This window comes from Eulemur rufifrons, chromosome 30 (assembly GCF_041146395.1).
Source record: "Eulemur rufifrons isolate Redbay chromosome 30, OSU_ERuf_1, whole genome shotgun sequence".
NCBI lineage: Eukaryota > Metazoa > Chordata > Mammalia > Primates > Lemuridae > Eulemur > Eulemur rufifrons.
In genome coordinates this window covers 119,448,706-119,469,996 of record NC_091012.1, presented here as the reverse complement: position 1 = coordinate 119,469,996, position 21,291 = coordinate 119,448,706, and the positions used below count along the sequence as shown (strand labels likewise).

Sequence of the window (21,291 nt, the reverse complement as noted above, 5' to 3'; positions counted from 1 at the left end):
ATTTTTTCTTTCAAGAAAGAGAGGATCAAAGTAGCCTTTTCCCAATGTAGTTGAGGACCTTGGTATTATTCTGCCATGGCAAAACTCTTCTGAGAACTCCAGAAATTTGCCACCCTATTTAAATCCAACTGTGAATATATTAACTGCTCAAAGAGTCACCAAGGGGTCACTAGGATAGATCTGAGCATCTCTCATTCCCTCAGGCCCTCTCATCCTTCTGTTTGATAAATCAATGCTGGAGGAAGAGGGATAACATCACATTCAATGACAAAGATGCCCTGTGATAATTTGCATCATCTCCAAGGAGAATTGAAAGGGATTTATTCAATCTCAGAGCTCTAGGGCAGTGGTTCTCAAAGTGTGGTCCCTGGACCAGCAGCATCAGCACAACCTGGGAACTTGTTAGAGATGCATGTTCTCAGGGCCCACTCCTGACTTGCAGAATCAGAAATTTTAAATCCATTTGAAAAAAAACCTGCTAAAATATGAGAAGGAAAACAGTGCCCACTGCCCTACTTTGGGAGCAGGGTAATTTCAGGCATACCCAGGTACTTTGTAGATTTTCCTCCTGAGAAGGAGTATAACTTGGAATTCAAAAATTATTTGCTTCTCAGTTTTAAAGTAGGGGAGAAGGGAAATGACTTGGCCTAAAACACAGCATATGGTTATAAATGCTAGTGTTGTATAGCCTCATCCAAAGCATCAATTCATAGAGAAGCACATTAAAGCAGTGTAATGTTCAAAACCAAGTTCCGCAGTAAGCATCTGCTATAATAGAATGACTTATTCCAGAAGGGAAGTTTCATTTCAGGAGAGCTTATCATGATATCAAATATGTTTTGAGTTAATGAAAACGCAGGAAGCACCAAGTTAATAGGGCAATTTTAAACCATAAAACCTAATTTAACTGCACTAAGAATGACAATATAATGCTCCACACAAAAGGAAGTTTCACAACCTGATTGATCAAATGGAGAATTACTAGGATGAGGATGCTACATGGCATCTCCTTTGAAGAAGCTAAGTTGACTAGGACAGGCAGACTTCCTTAGAATATGATTATGTACTTCTTAATTAAACACAGAATGATTAAAAAGAGATTTTGCTTTACAAGGCCACAGAACAGCTTGTTTGATAAAATTGTTATAAGCCTCCAGACTCTGATTTCCACTTTGGTATTGGTTCCTTATATTTGTTTTCAGAAATATTTAAGCAGAGGTTCTTAAGGCTCTTGTTTATATATTTGTGTTTTTCAGTTGTTGTTAGCTGTAAGGTAAAGTTGAAATATCAGGAAGAAAGAAATTTATCTTCACAATAAAAATCTTTGAGTAATATTGAAACTATTCTTTCTGATATAGATAGCCCTGCATTTTAGCTGTTTAATTTCAAATTTAATTATTTAGTTGAAAAATTAAAAGTCATTACTAATAAAACAGAGCTACTTTTTTCTCTTGGTTTATGGATGTTTTATAAAATATTAAAAACAGCTGTTTCATTATAATTTTCCTGAATTGAATCACCTTAAGAGCTTTCTTGAAATCATATTTGATTAATAGTTCTTTTATAACTTCCCCTATAAAATTTACTTCTAAGTAGTATTTCCTTTACATATAAAAATTATTACTGTTGTGTCTTAAGAACTTTTCCTAGGTATCCTTAATTCATTAGAATACCCATAATATGATTAGCAAAAGCAATTAGGCCATTTACTAAACAGAGAATATTAGAAACATGCTACATGGCAAGCATTGCTTTACAAGTAGTCCAACTTTTTAATTTTGAAATTAGACTAAGAGCATAATAAATTTAGAAAATGTGGCTAGTTAAATTTAAATTTAAAATAATTACAATAAAATAATACTATAATTTTAGTTCCTTGGTCACACTAGGCATATTTCCAGTGCTCAATAGCCACATTGGCTAGTGGCTACCATATTGGACAGTGACGATACAGAACATGTCCATTATCACAGAAAGTGTTGTGGAGGTAGTGCTGTATAGGCTTGTCTGTGAGAAAATGTATTTTTAAAGAGCATTATTCTCTGGGACATTACAACATAAATTGAAAATTCTATTGAATAAGGAAATATTATGCCACACATGGAATATTTCCTTTTTTATTTCAAGGTATTATGTGGGTACAAATATTTTTGGTTACATGGACTACTTTTGTAATACTTGAGTCAGGGTTAAAAGTATGCATAATTGACCCTCTAGAATAGGAGACCTAAGTGCACAATACATGCATTTTCCTATCAGAGTTAGTTGCCTAAACACATTGTATATATTAGTTCCATAACTAGATCACACAGGTTTTGAAGGCCATATATTCTGTTCTATTCAGCATCCCCACAGCACCAAGAAAGAGTGATATACATCAAGTGGACACTCAATGAATCTTTACTAAAAGCACTGGAGCGATTTAAAGCAATAAGATGTTCCATAAATATTGATCTTCAACTTAAACAGTGGTTTGTGACTTCTAGCCCAATCTAGCACTCGACTATAGGGTCATTATGCACAATAGTAGGCCATGACCTCCCTCTGGGTGAGATGCCTTATGGTAGAATCACATGATGAAGTAAACCTTCAGCCACTCCCTGAACTAGATGCTACCTACACCAACACAGACTTCCTGTCCCCCATAATACCATCCTTATGCTTGGTCCAGGACCACCCAATCTGGACATAGATTGCCTCTCGAGGCTTCTCATGATTTAATTATCCGACTTAAATTGCCATATAACTTCCTCCAATAAAAATTACACATCTTGAATTCTATTTTTTTCTATATTATAGGAGATCGATACACACACACACACATTCACACATATACAGAAATGCTGTGATGAAATCCCTCCTGCCAAACTGGCATATAGTTTTTTTTTCAAAATATTTGCAATGCATAAATTTCATAAAGTACTCTGACCTTCAATTTAAAATTTAATTCAGTAAAGATTACATTAGTCAGAAAAAAAATGCATCTTTGAATATTAGTTTAAAACTTAAAGAAACACATGCAAACAGCTTCATTCCTAGATTCAAGCAAGGCAGATATTTCCAAATATTTCTAATCTCTTCATGGTTGTTTAACTTCAAATACTGTATCTCCTTTCCCACTAGACTGCATGTATTTAAAAGGTACAGAGATTTATTGGGAAAGAAAGCAAGATCGGAACTATTGACACAACTTTGCTTTGAAAACTTTCCCTTAATACATCTTATGTGTTTTTGAGACAGATGTTTGGAGGACATGTTTTTTAGGGCAGAACCAGCACAAGTATAAAGCTATGCCTGGACAGCTGTTAAGACTTTCTATGCCATCTGCTTACAGGAATGTACACATGACCTTAAAATAGTTGCTGCTTTTGGAGGTCATTTTACTAGGATTGAGACTACACCCCCCACAACCCATAAGACTTAAAAAGAGATTTATCTCAGAAGGGCACTGTTGTCTCCAAGCATGATCTTCATTTTTATGAGCTAAGCTTAAAGTCCCTGACATTTAGAAATGACAGTGTGTCAGTGTGAGGTTCTTTCGAATAATCCTTCTAAGTTTTATCAGCTTTGCAAAATGTTACTAAGTGCCAGTATTCAGTTTATGAAATGTTTTAACTATTGAGAATATGATGTTGGCCAGAAAGGGTAAAGTCCTTAGCTAAGATTGATCAAAGATAGTTCAGTAAGTGACTATTTTACAAGTGAGATGGCGGTGGTGTTCTTCAAAGGTTTTAGAGGGAGATAAAAACGTTCCCTACTTGTAGTTTTAAGTGATATACTCAATTTTATATCCTTTTAAAGTTTTTATGCCATAACATATTTTAAAATTTCCATTTGGAATTAAGCAAAGGAAATGTTTAGAAAATCATTCATAGTTATAAGAAATATAATTCAACTATTGAAAAAATGAATTTAATGACTTTTAATACATCTTTTTTTTTTTTTTTTTTTTTTTGAGACAGAGTCTCACTCTGTTGCCCGGACTAGAGTGAGTGCCGTGGCGTCAGTCTAGCTCACAGCAACCTCAGACTCCTGGGCTCAGGCGATCCTACTGCCTCAGCCTCCCTAGTAGCTGGGACTACAGGCATGCGCCACCATGCCCAGCTAATTTTTTTGTATATATATATTTTAGTTGTCCATATAATTTCTTTCTATTTTTAGTAGAGACGGGGTCTCACTCTTGCTCAGGCTGGTCTCGAACTCCTGACCTCGAGCGATCCACCCGCCTCGGCCTCCCAGAATGCTAGGATTACAGGCGTGAGCCACCGCGCCCAGCCTGAATACATCTTAATATTAAACTTTTATATTATCATGAATAATACTTGTGAACTTTTAAGAACAAATATCCAAAGAATGTGCATTCTCATGTGTGTATGGATGTGTATGTCTGTGTTTGATTTGGTGGGGGCTCTTGGCCAAAGGTTGGTCTTAATCATTTGAACAGCTTTCTCAATATGTGCATCATTGAAAGAAAATGGGCATGGGATTTTTAGTAGCTAGCCTCTAGAGGACTTCTCAGAGAAAAACTATGATAGTGAAACTGAGAATCTAAAGAGCAAGCTTGAAGATGTCCAAGCTTGATTTTTAGATGAGAAAAAAAAAATTTGATTTAACTTTTGAAATTATAATAATAGTAATGGCATTAAAAGGGATAAATGCTTCTCAAATTATCTGAGGTGAAAGACCAGGGTTTTTTTGGTTTGCTTTGCTTTAATTTTCAATTCCTCAGGCCTAATACTTTGGTAACATACCATAAAAATAAATAACTAGAAACAATAATTTTATAAAACAAAGCCATACAAAAAATGCAAGCCAGGCTTTTAATTTTTTTTTCATTCAATAGATATTATCAAATTGCTATGAAATTTTCCAAATGCTCACTGAATTTCTATACTTCTTTTGTTGTAAGACAACAAAAACAGTTTGTAAACTGAATCTGCTCTGTGAACTTTCTAAAAGAATTGCTATATGTCACTGTGTATTAAACTTGGGGCATAGATATATTCTCAGGGAGCTATTAGGTCTCTGGAGAGAAAGTATTGTATACAAGCAAACACACATGTATATGAATTTTCTAATTTTATTTTGATGACCAAAAAGTACAGTCATCTGCTGTAAGTGTACATGTTTGTGTTTGTGTTTACAATCAAGGTGGCAACAGGCAATATTACTTTAAATGTCAAAGTCTGATAAGTGAAGACAAGAGGAAGCTAAAGAATTTGATACTTTGAACAGTCATCTCTATTACATGGGAAAACTGGGCCTTGGTTCCATGTGTTTTAATTCCTAATTTAATATGCTTTATTATACATTTAAGATGAATGCATATGAGAAAAGAATTGATTTATGTAAGTCTTTCATTTAGAAGCACCATTTTTACTTGCATAATTACACATTTTAATGTTAAATCAGAAACCAATAGTAGAATGTTCATGAAATCTGTATTGAACTATGAGTTTGGAGAGTTGGCTTCTTTTTCTGGCTTGATCTGCTAGAGGCTCACTATTATTTAGGGCCCTGAGGGGAGGGTCAGAGAAAGCACATTGAAAGTATTCAGGATATGATCCATATTCTGAAGGTTTTTAAATTTTTATTCTGTTTATTGTGAGTGAAGAGCTATGAACATATAAAATGAGGAATAAGATCCTATGTATCAATGGGCCAACTTGTGTGTTTTGTAATTAAATATACTAGTTTAGAAAAGGGAAAGCTCAAGTTCAGCATGAACTGAATTCATCAGTAATATTCTCACCAAGTAGCTTGACCAAACTGCAGTATGAATTGTGTTTTCCTTTTTTATTAAAAAATAATTAAATACATATTATAATTGTTTGAACTATTCTTTAATGCTGAGCATCTACACATTAATCATGATGGAAAAATAAAATTAAAACTTTTGTGTGTCCTGCTAGCTTAGGAAGAATGACTATGGCAATTAATTATTCCTTTAACCATTGTGGTAAGCTGAATATTAGTTAAATAGCAAATCTTTTATTTGTAGATTTCAATTTTCAATATTCCTACTTTTCATACAATGTCATTCTCCAAATGACAAAATATTACTTAGTGAAGGATTTGGGAACAGATGAAAGTTATGTAACATTCACTGCAGTATTGCACCATGACGCATGCACTTCCATTTGTGCAATATGTCACTCACCATTCTGCTTTGACAAAGGGGACAACATTAAACATTTTATCAGATGGAGAATTCCCGGGGTCACATCGGAGCAGATCAATTGGGACTTATATAACTATTTCCAGCCTCCCATTTAAATACTTACACACAAACATGTTTGTACATACACACACACACACACACACACACACACACCAGCTTAGAAACTGTCTAGCCAAGACTGCAATGCAAGGTGTTAAAAGCAACGTTTGGGCATATGCCCCTCCTGAATAAGTCTCTTTCCATTGGAGAAATGGTCTATATTTAAATTTTGTAAATAATATCTATTAAAATTATTCTGTATTACCAGGAAAAGAAAATATTTCCTGAGGGTTCAGAGTAGCATCATATTTCTGAAAATATGTTTCCACTAAAAGAGGTGAAAAGTTTAGAGGACATCGTGATGTCCTCAAAAAGAAGCAAATTAAAAACTGTGTGTAATTAAAAACTGGGAGCCCTATGAAGCGATCTTAGAGAAGAAAGGCAGACATGCAAAAGAATTTATGAAAATGAGAAAATAATGCAAGGAAAATTCAATGCAACCAGAGATATAAAAACTGCATTTAAATGTATCATAATCTGAAATAACAAAGAAAGCTAAACAAATTGTTTAAGAATAAATGAAGAAATGCCACCAGAGTACAAAGTAAAAGAAAAATATATAAAAGAATGAGAGAGTGATGGGGGGGAGACAGAGAATAGAGATCAGCTAATACAGCTAATTCAGATGAGGAACCAGAAAATGGGAGGGGGCAATATATTTGAAATAAACAATTACAAAGATGTAATAGGGATAAAGACATACAAGTTTTTCTCTTGCACTTGCTCTTCATACCACATAGGAGCACACACACACACACACACACACACACACACCCCAAAATGGAAAATTTGAAGATGCATGTAGAAAATTTCAACCTTGACTCAGAATGATAGGTGAAGACTTCAAATGGAAATATATATGTATTCTTCAATGACAGGATAAATTAAAAACATAAGAAAGGCATAAAATTTCTCCAAGGGAATTCTAAGCAAACTCAATTCCAATCAAATCTAATTGTGATTTTCTTCTTAAACTTGACAAAATCATTATAAAGCTCATCTGAAACCTATAGCTTAAAATACTTTTAAAATTTTAAAGTAATACCGGAGGACTTGCCACTCCAGTAATAATGTAATAAATTATTATTATTATATATCATTAAAACAGTGTATTATATTCATAGTACTAACTTCAGATGAGCAGACAAGTCAAGAATTGGGGCAGATGGCCCTGAAATTGACTTTACCATATAAAAATATTAATATTTAATTTAAAAAATCATTAACCAATGGGGAAATAGTCATTTTAAAAATGTATATATAACCATTTATATATAACCAGTTAATTACATATAGAACCATTTAAATACATGTATTAAAATTATATATATGTAGTTCAATTTCAGATAATTTAGAGAGTTTATATTAATATTGAAACATAAAACACACAAGAAAGCTATTGGTTGAGAAATCTCTAGATAGAGAAGAATTTTTTAAGAATTTTTTATTGAAAAAGGAAAGGGAGGATCCTCACAGAAGAAAAAATGATTTTGACTACATTAAGAAGAAAAACATTTTTAACAACAAAAGTCAGAAGATAAAAAAGGTTAATGACTAATAGGTAAAATACCTGTGGCAGGCATGATGAAATTTAATTTCTGATATAATTCTTCCTTAAATAAATTTTTATAAAGCAGCAAAGCACATGATTGAACAATAAAAATACATAAGATGGCAAAGAAACATGTGGAAACATATTCAACATCATGAATAATTGTTAATCAAATAAATGGTAATTAAAATGAGATATAAATTTTCTCCTGATAGTTTTGTCAAAAATATAGGTAAAATATACACCTTCATATACTGCTGGTCAGCATAGACGTTTTTTACAGGAGAGTTTGATAATACCTACAGGGAATCTTAGGTCTAATAATTCATAACCTTGATCTAACAATTCCAATTCTGGAACTATAGCCTTAATAAAATAATTGGACTCTTACAACGACTTATTTAACAAGAGAATTGTCACATTGGTGATTATAGTAGAAAAAATTAGTTGTCCAAATCACAAACAATAGAATACTTATCTCTGACCGTTCAATTAACAACTGAGAAGCCTTGAAAATATGCAGAATGTTAGCTTACTTTTTTCCCAGTAAAAGAGCTAATCCTATTTTTTTAGGATTTGCATTGTTTTCTAAATAAGGTCTTACACATAATCTTAATACAGCAGATCAAAGCAACATTGCATTAGGGTAAATGTATTTAATGACACCAGTCTTTTTAAATTTGTAGAGATGCAGTAAAATCCAACATGTTATTAATTTTCATCAGTGTTCCACATGAACTTGAAAAGCTTTTGTATTCTGAAATTGTTGAGTACAAAAGATCAAGTGTGTTAATTGTGTTTCTCAAATCTTACATATTGTACTTTTTTTTTTTTTGCCCATTTTACCTATCAGTTCGTAAGAAGAGTGTTAAAAAGTTTCCAGTAAGCTGGTCAGTTTGTATATTTCTCTTCACATTCTGTCAAATTTTAATTTATATATTTCGACATTTATATTATGTTCTTAAATGGATAATTATATTGTCCCAATATATATCTTCAGTACATCTTCTGGTAAAGAGAAACTCTTACTATTACGTGGTAGTCCTCTCAATCTCTAATAATACTTACTCTTTATAGTCTATTTCATGTGTTATTAATATAGTTAGGCCAGCTTTGTTTGTATTTGCCTTGTGTAAATACTTTATATATTCTCCCATATAACTTTTAATTTAAATGTGCTTATTATAAATCCATTTAGATTAGAATTATTTTGTTCTTGTATAACAATCTTTATCTTTTAACTGGAATGTTTAGTTCATTTTTAATTGTAATGACTGGTGTTTGGAATTATGTCTATCATATTCTTTGCCTTCTATTTATCCGACTTTTTAAATGTGTCATTTTCTCTGATTCCTTGCCTTCTTTCACATTGGTTGAGTTTGGAAGTTTTATATTTGATCTCTGTTCTTTTTATGATACTGTAGAAAATTTACATAAATGCTTAACTTATGAAAAATCTACTTTTAGCTGTATCTTTACTCTCCTTCAGAACAATGTAAGAACTTAGGATATTTTATTTCTGCTGCTCTGCATTTCAGTTATTTTTTTAATTCACAAATGGTACCTTATTATTCCTTTATGCAGTCAATATTTGTGTAGAGACTCACTAGAATGTAAGCCTCGCGAGGGCAGGAAGTTTTTGTTGTGGTGGTTTTTCAATGTTATACCCTAAACACTTAAAACAGAGCCTACACACAGTCATTGCTCATAAATAACTATTAAGTAGGTTGATTAAGTATACCCAAGTAGTTAGCGATTTTTTTCTCATAATACCTTCCTACATCCCCTTGTGATCATTTCCTTTCTGCCTAAAGAGTAATTCTTAATCATTTCCTTCAGTAAGCATCTATTGGTACCAAATACTCTCTGTTGCCTGAAATGTCTGTATTTTGCTTTCATTCTTGAATGATACTTTGAAGGTGATATAGTTCTAAATATTTTTCAGCAAAGTGAAGTATTGTTCTACAGAATTTTGACTTCCGTTGCTGCCTCTAAGAACTTGGTTGTCAGTCTAATTGTTATTCTCTTGAAGGTACTGTCTTTTCTCTCTTGCTATTTTAAAAGTTGTCTCTTTGTATTTAATTTCATATGATTTCATTATATATACATAGCAGCGGATTTCCTTTATCTTTTTTGACGTGCATTAGTGTTCATGATTCTGGAAATTGGTGTCTTTCAATAATTCTAGAAAATTCTCAGCTATTGCCACTTCCAACATTATGTCAGCCCCCTTTTCTTTCTCCTCTTCTTCTAGAATTCCACTTAGAAATAAGATATATTTTATTACTCTATCCTCCATATCTGAAACCCTATTTTATCTTTTCCATCTTTTGATTCTCTCCCTCATTGTGGATAATATCTTTATATCACTAATTGTTTCTTAAGTGTTTCTAATCAGCTGTTAAAATGACCATTTATTCAAATATTCGATTATTTATATGTTTCTTTCTAAAAGTTATAGTTTTTTTTATTTTCAAGTCTGCTTAATCATTTTCCATAATCTCTTACTTCTTAGTTATGTATTCAATCCCTTATTTTACTTTTTAAAATATTTTAAATATCCTTACTTTATATTAAATTTTTAATGATTTAAATTTTCCCAAAATTTGTTAGAATCTGCTGTCTGTATTTTCTATTGGTTCTCACGTATAATGCCTACTTTCTTTCTATTCCTTCCTTGCTTTCTTTTTTCCTTCCTTCCTTCCTTCCTTCCTTTCCTTCTGTGCTGCACAGTTAGGAAATGCAGTCTAACGTATAATGACAAAAAGATGGGTCAATGATTCTCCTGGTATAAGGGGTATAGGGGTGGGTGGAACAGAGGGAAGTTAGGAAGAGGGTGAGATTACCAAGGGACACAAGAATACATTTGGAGGTATTGTATATGTTCCTTATTTTGATTGTCATGATGGTTTCACAGGTGTATACCTACATTAAAACTTACCAAATTATATACTTTATGCAGTTTATTGTATGCTAATTATAACCCAATAAACTTTTTGAAAGTTGGATGCAGACAACCAAAATCTTGATAATTGTTAGTCCTCTATATGGTGAATTCAATTATAATTTTAGTTTCATTTTATCACCTTTCTACATGTTGAAAAAAACATAACTTTGACACAGAAATTTCACTTTTCAGAATCTATTCTAAGCAAGTCATTAGATGAATAAAAAGATCATGTACAAACATAAATTACAATGTTGCTGATAAGAAAAGTTTATAAGTAACTTGAATGCTGCACCAGATTTAGGTAGGTAGATTGTAAAATATATATAATGGAATATGAAATAGAATCATCTGGGAAGGACTTTATGATTTAAAGTTTAGTCAACAAAATAGCACAAAACCTTTAATTATTTACACTATGATAATAATTTCATAAAGATTCAAAGAGAATGAAAGAAGATAAACCAATAGAGTAATGACTGCTACTTTGGGAAAGTGAAATTATAGATCATTTTTATTTTCTTTTTTATGCATTTCTTCATATTCCAAATTCTCTACCATGAATATGTATCACGTTTCTCATCAATTTTTTTAAAAAATGGCTAAAAAGAACTCTTCCAAATAATTTTCTTTTTATCTTTCAACGAAATGGCTTTTAAAAGATTCCTCTCATAGAGGATTTCAAGCACGTCAAGAAAATTGTTCAGAACTGCTGAGAGTCTTATGGTGAATGTGACAAGGTTATAGTCCAACTTTTGACACGTTCATCATTAACATTTTGCTGGTCCCTAGCCTGTCTGAATGGATGGAGATGAATTCATTAGAGATGAGTAAATAAAAAAGTGATTTTCTCTCTAAATTAATATAATGACACACTTTTATGATAAATTTTCTAAATCATTTCAGGTTATACCTTCCTCTCTGTGAGTTCAATTATCTTTGTCATAAAAAGCTTTTTTCCATAGACAACCTTTACCCATTTTTCATAGCCTAATTTAACTATAAAGCTATTAACATCCCATTTTAAGCTGATGATAAATAGTCTTTTAACCGATTTGAAATTTTTGAAATTAGGTGGTATAATATTCATAAATATAACGTGACCAATTGTGGGAAGAAAAAAAAAACCCAAAACATAAACATGGCTTTAACCTTGAAACTTGACAGGTGTTTGAATAAGAAAGAGATGAGCCATTTCATGTATTTAATTTCCTCCAGACTCCCAACTCTCTGTGTGTCACTGTTTTGATTAGTCCTTCTTAACACTTATCTTCTACTAAATGTGTTAAAAACATATGTTCACTATTGTGTCTCAATAATAATTTACTCAAGAGTTGCATAACCTGAGAAAGTTTCAATAATAAAGAAATTCACATTAGCATTTCCTGGTTATTTATACATATACATATTTCACACCTTTCTCTTTTTAGGTAATCAAAATAGTATGAAAACTTAGACTGAGGCTTAGAACAACACTATCTTTTACTCTTTCTAGAAAAGGTCCCTAAAATTAATCACAAGTGGGCATTATTATATCTTATATTTTAAATAAATATTTTCCAATACCTTTCTATTTTACCATGCCATCTACTAATCAAATGCCAAGATCCTGACAAAATACAATAAACGATTTGTAAAATAAGAGAATCTAAAAAAAATCGGTTTGCTTGGGGCTTTATTTATGCCATTATTTTCTAGCATTTTGCTAACACATTTGTGTTTGAATCATCAATGATGCATTCTCTTACACTGACCATTTTTTTAAAAATCGTGTTTAATGTGTCTCATTTTTCTTTTTTCCCCCATGATATTTGCTTCTACTTCATGATTTCTGTTGTATCTAACACAGAGCAGGTGTCTTAGGAAACAATCCAATATAATTTTGTAAAAGAAGTTCTGCAATAGCCTGTATGTTAGTATCATTTATCTCTCTGTCTTGTTACCAAGATAATGTGGGGATTTTCTTTTTAGCTGTTATTCTCACTCTCTCTCTCTCTCCCTCCCTCCGTCCCTCCCTCTCTCCTTTAGCTCTATGTCTGAATATTCAATCGTAGTAAAACAGGCGAAATTTTACTTTGAGGAAATTAAAACCCCAATCAGACATTTAATTCCCTACATGCCACCTCAAGTCTAGTTTGGGAACTGTGGGAGCATAATAATACATTGTCTATTTCATCCTGTTTGCTTTTGCACAATAGCTTTTGACTTGCATGTAGCTTGCTTCTATTTGCTGCACAATTAGCCTAACATCCAGTTGAATTTCAAGAGTCCCTTTGACTGCTTTGGTGGTACATTTTGACAGCCTGTTGGCCTTGTAGATTCTAATGCATTTCACAATACTTATCTCTCAGTTGTCCCAGTATAATTTTGCTGGTGAATTTCCACTTTTTACCAATTTTCTAGAAATGTTTCCCAATTGATCTGCATTGCACCTGTAGCTTATTTCCCTGCATTGGCAAAATTCTGAGCTGGAAGTAGTCTGGAATAGAATGCTATTTCTTAGCACATTCTTGGTAGTAAAGTTGGCTTTAAATGTACTAATGCATATAGTACATTTACGCAATGATGTCTCTCTGGGAAACCCCCTTTAACTTGAGTTACAAGCAGCAAAGATAACAGCCAAGTTCTTAAAATGTTTTGGGACAAAGATCTTACACAATTCATAAAAATTAAGAGCTTTTGGATGCAAGTTACAGAAACCCAGACTCTAGCTGATTAATATAAGAAGGAATGAATGGTTTCACTTGACTGGAAGTTCAAAAATGGAGTGGGTTTCAAGGAATGCTGATTTAGCAATATCATCAAGAGTCCAGATGTTTTCTATTCCTCTGCTCTCTAAGTATGGCATCATTCTATATATAGTAGCAAGATGGATGCAGCAGTCCCAAGCATCATATCTATTAATATATACAGAGGGTAAAGAGAACCCGTTTTCCTATGGATATTTTATAAGAGCAAGGAAATGTTCCCTTAGTTCCCAGAAGACTTTTTATTACACTTTAGGTCAAAATGGGGTCACATGCCTAGGATCAGTCATAGGCAAGATTACTCTTAAAATAATCAGGCCCTCCCTAAAACTGGGGTGAGTTTGGTTTCTCCTGGGACATATGGATACCCAAACTTGGGAGAATATCTGATAAAAGTTGGGATTGTAATAGCACAAAGAAGTGGAAAAATGAATTCTAACTAGGCAACAATGTCTACTATCTGGTTTATCATAGTAACTGGACTCTGAAGAAAATGCAGGGAGAAATGAGAGCCTCTGTGGCCAACTGGCTGTGACCAGCATGTGTTTCTAAAGCATTTGTGAAGGACAAAAGAAGGACATGAGAATGCCCATATTTTGGCCTGAGGCTAAAATAATTAATAAAAGTCCTTAGTAATAAGATACTATAGTTTGGTTCACTCAACACCCTTTCCACCCCTCTTCTGTTCTAGAGACATTAGAAAATAAAGTCCTTGATTCCACAGCCTCTCTTACAGCTTGGCTTGGTCATGAGCAGAGTTCTGGCCAATGAGATTTAGGAAGAATTTATCAGGCTTTTTTTCCTGAATAAATGTTAAATGTGAGTCTGGAGGTACAATGACTTTCTCAATGTAAGGAAGATAAAAATCACCTGTTAGGAATGACGTAGCAGGAAGTAGGCTGGGTTCTCAGTGGCATCGTTGAGCTGCCATTGATTCCTGGACTATACACCCCCAAAGCTCTTGTCATTTGAGAAAAATAAGCCACAGTAGTAGCTGAAGGCAATGCTAATGAATATAGAGTGCCCAAATTAGTTATATAAATTTGCTCATATTTTATCCCACTTGACTTAGCCTTTTTAATGTTTTCCAAAAGCCAAATTAGAGAAACTCCTCAAATAGTATATATCAGTCAAGTTTTAGATCCCATGTCAGTCTTCTTAAAGCATTGAACGCAACTTAACTGAACAAAGGACAGTGTATTATATCTTATCATGTAAACTGACTCCTAAATTGGTCTGAAAATATTAACATGCATGAATGAAGTGGTATTACAGCAATGAAATGAAAATTTATATTAATTATACATAAATAATGAGTTTGATGTGCACCGTCTGGGGGATGGGCACGCTTGAAGCTCTGACTCGGTGGGGGGGGGGGTGTAGGCAAGGGAAACATACGTAACCTAAACATTTGTATCCCCATAATATGCTGAAATAAAAGAATTATACTTTGTTTAGCAACAAGATAATATTTGAATTACTAACAGTCAAATAGAGAGCAGAGAGTCCTTTCCTTTTTTATTTGATGAACAAAACACACAGATTGCTCTAAAGATAGAACTTTTGACTACATGCAACCAGATGACAAAAGATGTTAGCTAGAGGGAAATTTGTTCTCTGCCAATAAATAAAAAGTAACTTAAAAATACACCATTATGGGAAAAAACTATTTTTAGTTTAGAATTATAAACTCCTCAAATGCTTTAATACCACAGCTTCATTCCATTTGTCTCTCAACTATTCCTGCTGGGGCTTCTGCAGTAGTTTATTGACATGTATAAGGGTTTCCATTACCTTTGAAAAACAAAACCAGCAATCATTTTTTGAAAGACATTCACATTGTCAGTATGTAATTATAGCTAATATTAAGCATTCATTATGTTACTGTGTGCAATGCACACACAAGCAAGCTGCCTACTCATTGGGACAAACATTTCTAAAATGACAAAAAAAGCTATTAAAATTAAGACTTAAACTTTCCCAGTACAAATGTGGCCTTAATTAAAGTTGTGATAAAGATGCCCCTGTGAGATAGTTTACCAAAATATTTATGTTAAAGATAAGGCTCTGCCACATTTAAAAGCTGGTTTCCGACAAAATACCTCATAATTATCTAGTTGCCTAGATAAAACAGGAATACAAGGACTGATCTAGACATGTATGAAAGGTCTTTCATATGTGCACACTCATACAGTTAAAAGGATTAATCTAAACTGCTACGTGGTATAAAGACAGTTTAATCTCCTAAGTAGTGCCAACCATTAACATTGTAGTATATATCTCATGAGAAAAAGATGAAATGTTTAGGATTCAATAATATACAGAGTTGTGACTCACAGATGTATGTAAATCAAAGAAAGTGACTCTGGAATTTTTCATATTATTATTTTTACCAGTGTAATTCTTTCTTTAAGCGTGGGTGTGGAGAGACAGGAACACTCATACACTGCTGGTGGGACTGCAAACTAGTGCAACCCCTGTGGAAAGCATTATGGAGGTATCTTAAACAGATTCAAGTAGACCTGCCATTTGACCCAGCAATCCCATTACTGGGCATATACCCAAAGGAAAAAAGGTCATTCTGTAACAAAGACACATGTACCCGAATGTTTATAGCAGCACAATTCACAATAGCAAAGATGTGGAAACAACCCAAATGCCCATCAATACATGATTGGATTAGTAAGCTGTGGTATATGTATACCATGGAATATTACTCAGCTATAAGGAATAATGAAGATACGACATCTCTATGGTTCTCCTGGAGAGAGTTGGAGCCCATTATATTAAGTGAAGTATCCCAAGAATGGAAAAACAAGCATCACATGTACTCACCAGAAAATTGGTTTCCCTGAACATCACCTAAATACACATCTGGGAACGACACCAATTGGATATCAGACTGAGGTGGGGGGTGGAGGAGGGGATGGGGGTATGCCTACACAATGAGTGCATTGCGCACCGTTTGGGGAATGGTAATGCTTGAAGGTGCTGACTCGGGAAGGGGGGGTGGGGAAGGGAGGGATATATACCTACATGATGGGTGCAATGCGCACTGTCTGGGGAACAGACACGCCTGGAGCTCTGACTTGGGGGGAAAGGCGGTACATGGGCAACGTATGTAACTTGCAATTCTGTATCCCCCATAACAATAAGATGATATAAAATAATAAAAAAAAAAGAAAAACCAGAGCCTAGAAGGCAGTCCAGTGTAGAACACGGATAAAAACAGAGCTGTTGGTTGAAGCAGAGCTGGCATATTCAGCCACGAGGTACCTTTCAGAAATGTTAGAATCCTTCATAGAGTCCCAAAGAGACTTGAGACCCTAGTGTTTTCTCCTATATCCTAATAATTACACCTATTTTAGCTTCCCTGTGGGGACAATTTAAGTAGCCAAGAATTGTGAAAAGGAAAATAGGAAGGGTCCTAAGCGCCAAACTATGTATCATACTGGCCTTCCAATTGTCACAAGACATCTGATTACTTGTATAAAAGGGATGTTTTAGGAGTCTTTGTTATTCCCTAATTGGAAATTCTGACTCACACTTGACTGCATTGACAGCTGTGTAAAGTTAACACTGCTATCAGATTACTACATACTAGGGAATGTTTTTTTCTTCATTTATGCTTTATTTCCCATCTGGGCTTCCTTTTTCTCTTCTATCATATATCACTGGGGATTCTCCTAATTAGTGTGTGTGTGTTTGTGTGTGTGTGTGTGTGTGTGTGTGTGTTTCCTGAACTGAAGTTTAATACCCTGCAGGTAGTCTTGTGCCAATTCTGAGAAGTCCATAGAATCTATGTTAATGTTGCTCTAAAATGTTGATGGTGAAGCCTATAAAAGCAGACTGGACTTTAGAAATGAAATGGTTGTGCTATTTTGTCCTATTGAGCTAAGTTCCTTTATGTAGAGAAACCAGCATCCATGGCAAATATAAGAAATTACACAGAAGTGACACAACCACAGATGCTATTTTGCTAGACCAACTACAAACTATCTGAAACCTGTTCCTTGTATTTCAAGCCATCTTTCTAGAGTGTCCTTTTATGCCTTTATGTAACCTTTCAGATTGTACACGTACCTTCATTTATCCAGGTTACCACTTAGGTTTCTCTAGGATACACTAAGCTTTCTGAACCAACAGGATACACTTAGACTCTGATGTATTATGGTGTATTGGGTCAGGAAATAGGTGACAAACTCAACAGGGCCAAAGGGAGGGAGAACATAGTGAAGCTGTAGGAGGGGTCTACCCAAATTGAGCTGTGGCTTTTTGTAAAGGGACACAGCCAGCCAGAGGGTGTTCATCTGGGAGCTGGGATAATAAATATCTTGACTCCATTTCTATCCCATTCTTCTGCTAGTGTCTCTCATTGGCCACACCCAAAATAAAGCCAAAGTAGTCTCCTGGGGAATGGGAGAGGGTAAAAAAGAGTTGGAAAATGGAGGAGTAAACAGGAAAACATCTATTACTCTTGGTTTAAGGGCTTTCTTATCTAAACCTTTTTATCTGGAAATGCCTAATATCAACAACAAAAGCTACTGTTTATCTAAAATTTACTGTATTCCAGACAGACTCTGTACTAAGCACTCTATAGGCATTATTTTCATTTAAATCTTCTGACAGCTTTATAATCTAAGTACTATTAATCTCCCATTTTACCAATGAGCAGAGTGAGCATTTGAGAGTTTGAATAATTTTACAAATAAATATTAGACCAAAACCTTGGGCCCGGTGTGACTCTAAAACTCAAGCTTTTAACCACTTTTTATGTAGTCTTCCACTAATACTCCAGTGGCATTCTTAGCCAACGCGTTCAGTTTTCTCTGCTGAAAGTTTAGAGTTCTTTGTCTGCTTTGGATGATCTGTCCCTTTAAAATTTAAGGTTGAAGCTGTAGAGCTCAATATTGTCACTTAATTGTGACAACATGGATGAAAAGAGTGCAAAACTCTTGTTTGTCTTTAGTAGAGATCATAGGACATATTGAAGTTTTGGGAGAGGGCTCAGAAAGTTCAGTAATACCTGCAGATCTAAGCATTTAGCAGTTATAATGATGAATGAGTGACCTTCCAGAAGTTGAAAAGAATCCTAATTCTTATTCATGCAGGCAAATAATAATGTTACTAACCTGGTATTGCCCCATTAGTAACTGATCATTTCTCTCTGACTTGGGTACCATAGAGAATAGATTGTGAAGTGACATCCTTATGTAGAACATTGGTTTATTTTTCCCAGGTCACTTACAAGAAACCATTCATTCATGAAAAATTTCTGTCATGACATGACCCATTTTATTAGTCTGGCATTTAGGAGTCCAGATTCAGGGTCTTTCTATTCAAATGGCTGGCACTCGATCTAGTTAAAAAATTAATTTAACTTTTTAATGTGTGAAACTATTTTCTGCAACCGCAATGATTTTCTATCCAAAAAGGGAAAGTTTTTTTTTTTTTTTTTTTTTTTTTTTTTTTTTTTTTTTTGTTGAGACAGAGTCTCACTTTGTTGCCCAGGCTAGAGTGAGTGCCGTGGCGTCAGCTTAGCTCACAGCAACCTCAGACTCCTTGGCTTAAGCGATCCTACTGCCTCAGCCTCCCGAGTAGCTGGGACTACAGGCATGCGCGCCACTATGCCCGGCTAATTTTTTCTATATAGATTTTTAATTGTCCATATAATGTTTTTCTATTTTTAGTAGAGACGGGGTCTCGCTCAGGCTGGTCTCGAACTCCTGACCTTGAGCAATCCACCCGCCTCGGCCTCCCAGAGTGCTAGGATTACAGGCGTGAGCCACCGCGCCCGGCCCAAAAAGGGAAAGTTTTGATATCTAAAGGCACTAATTTTTCCATATCAGAAGAGACATCATCCTAAACTTAAGCATTTTATTCTTAGTACTCTGGCTTTCTATTGAATTTTATTGAAAGATAGCATGGCTCTGGACAAAACTTCATTTTCTGATGAAAGGAAGTTGACAAATCTGAATTATTTTGTATGCTTATTGAATATGCCACCCAGTCTCCCAGCAATGTGTAAATGCAGCATATAAGTATCAGAGTGAAGCTAAGTTATCTCAGTAACCCTCTAACTCCTAGCTCACAACCATTCATATGGGAGACAGAAAATACAGTCAAGGATTTTAATTTTCCTAATTATTCTTATATTTAGCATAATTTAGAATAACAATCTGGATCTTAATTTAGTGTTCTTGTTTTCAATCAGCTTGTTTGAAAACATGTAAACAAAGCCTATATTGTCAAGAAAATATATTCAATTATTACTGCCTCTAAAGAAATCTAGTTTAAAACATGTGTGGTAAACATTTGCAGAAAATAAATGCATTTAGTAACTATGTGAACATTGTAATATTAAAGAACTAATAGAATTGACAATAGAGGTTTACCAGGTGTGAATCATAGAAGCACATGATATTATTAGTATTAAAACAATATATATCTGCAATTTATATAAAATAGGCATTAAACATTTTCAAACTTTTTTATTTGTATTTAAATATATACTAAAATTATGTAATGATATATTTAAAATAATATATTAAAATATAACATTTAAACATATTATGTTAAAAATATAATATTTAACCACAACGTCTACAAGATGCCCTACTAGAGTCTGATCAGTTGTAGCATCATCCCACCTTGAGAGCTGCTAAGTTTTACTCTGTCAATCCTGAGATGTTTTATAGCAAAGTAAATGATCTAATTTATAATATGTGCTTAGATATTTCCAAAAAAAATCATTTGCAAAGCTAGTATCTTTTATGAGTTTAATTATACTTGGGTTCCAATCTAATTTGAAATCATGTCTACAAAGGCTGGCATTTAGTCAGCTAAACATTTGAATGCTTCTTTGTTCCTAAGGAGGAAAGCACAGGACTAATTTCTCTAACAAGTAATTGCAGGTGCAGGTTATGTTTGCAATCTTGAAAAAGGAAGTGTCTCAGTGAAGGGTAAATTAAACGAGAGGGTTAAATGCATGACATAGAAAGGATATTTGAATCACCTGTGCTTTTCCATCCTGTTTTAAAATCCATCTTTCCTATGAGGTGGGGCCAAATTACCAGCTGTTTTCCTCTTAATAGAAGGAAGTTGGGGGCTGGAGAAAGAAAAAAGATAGAAAGAAATTAGCTAAACACAATCACCAGTACATATTAAGTCTTTTTAAAGCTAGCAGGGAGCCAGTGAAGATCCACACAATAAAGGGACAAATAAAACACATGTAGGGACAAAATAATGGAGTGCTTTCTCATCAACTAAAGACAATCAGATTCCATCTTTAGGTTTTTCTTTGCTCAGTTCACTTTCAAATGGACTCGCTCTACTAAAATTTCATTTGTTGTTTTTGTGCTGTTTTTGTTGTCAGAAAATATTTTCAAGTTATACAATCTAATAAAGTATCTCTCAGGAGTATCAACATTAGTGATCTGGGTACCTTAAGGCCCTCTTCCTTCCATTGTGGACACCATGGCCACTTTTGTCTTTCTTCAGTTTGCTAGCCTATTGCTGTCCATCAGGAATACCTTGTGGGCAGGAATGGTATTTGGCCTATTCAAGATTTCATTAGCTTTAATATCAATCTTTATGAGACTTCCTACTCCAAACTGGAAGCTTCTAATCCCTTTTGTCTCTCCTCACTTGGCAGCCAGTCCGTCTCTTTTATGTCTTTAGTTTCCTTTCTCCGAATTTCTTCAAATTCCATTATGCTTTCCTGGATATACCTCCACCAAAACCACCTCTAAAAAGCCAAATTTTT

At 34.0% G+C, this 21,291-nt stretch overlaps 1 protein-coding gene across 1 annotated transcript in view; it reads left to right on the top strand.

Annotated features, from left to right (window-relative positions):
- Positions 1–21,291, top strand: part of IL1RAPL1 (interleukin 1 receptor accessory protein like 1) — a 1,283,297-nt gene that overhangs the window by 1,131,806 nt on the left and 130,200 nt on the right. The gene's annotated exons all lie outside the window — the stretch shown is intronic.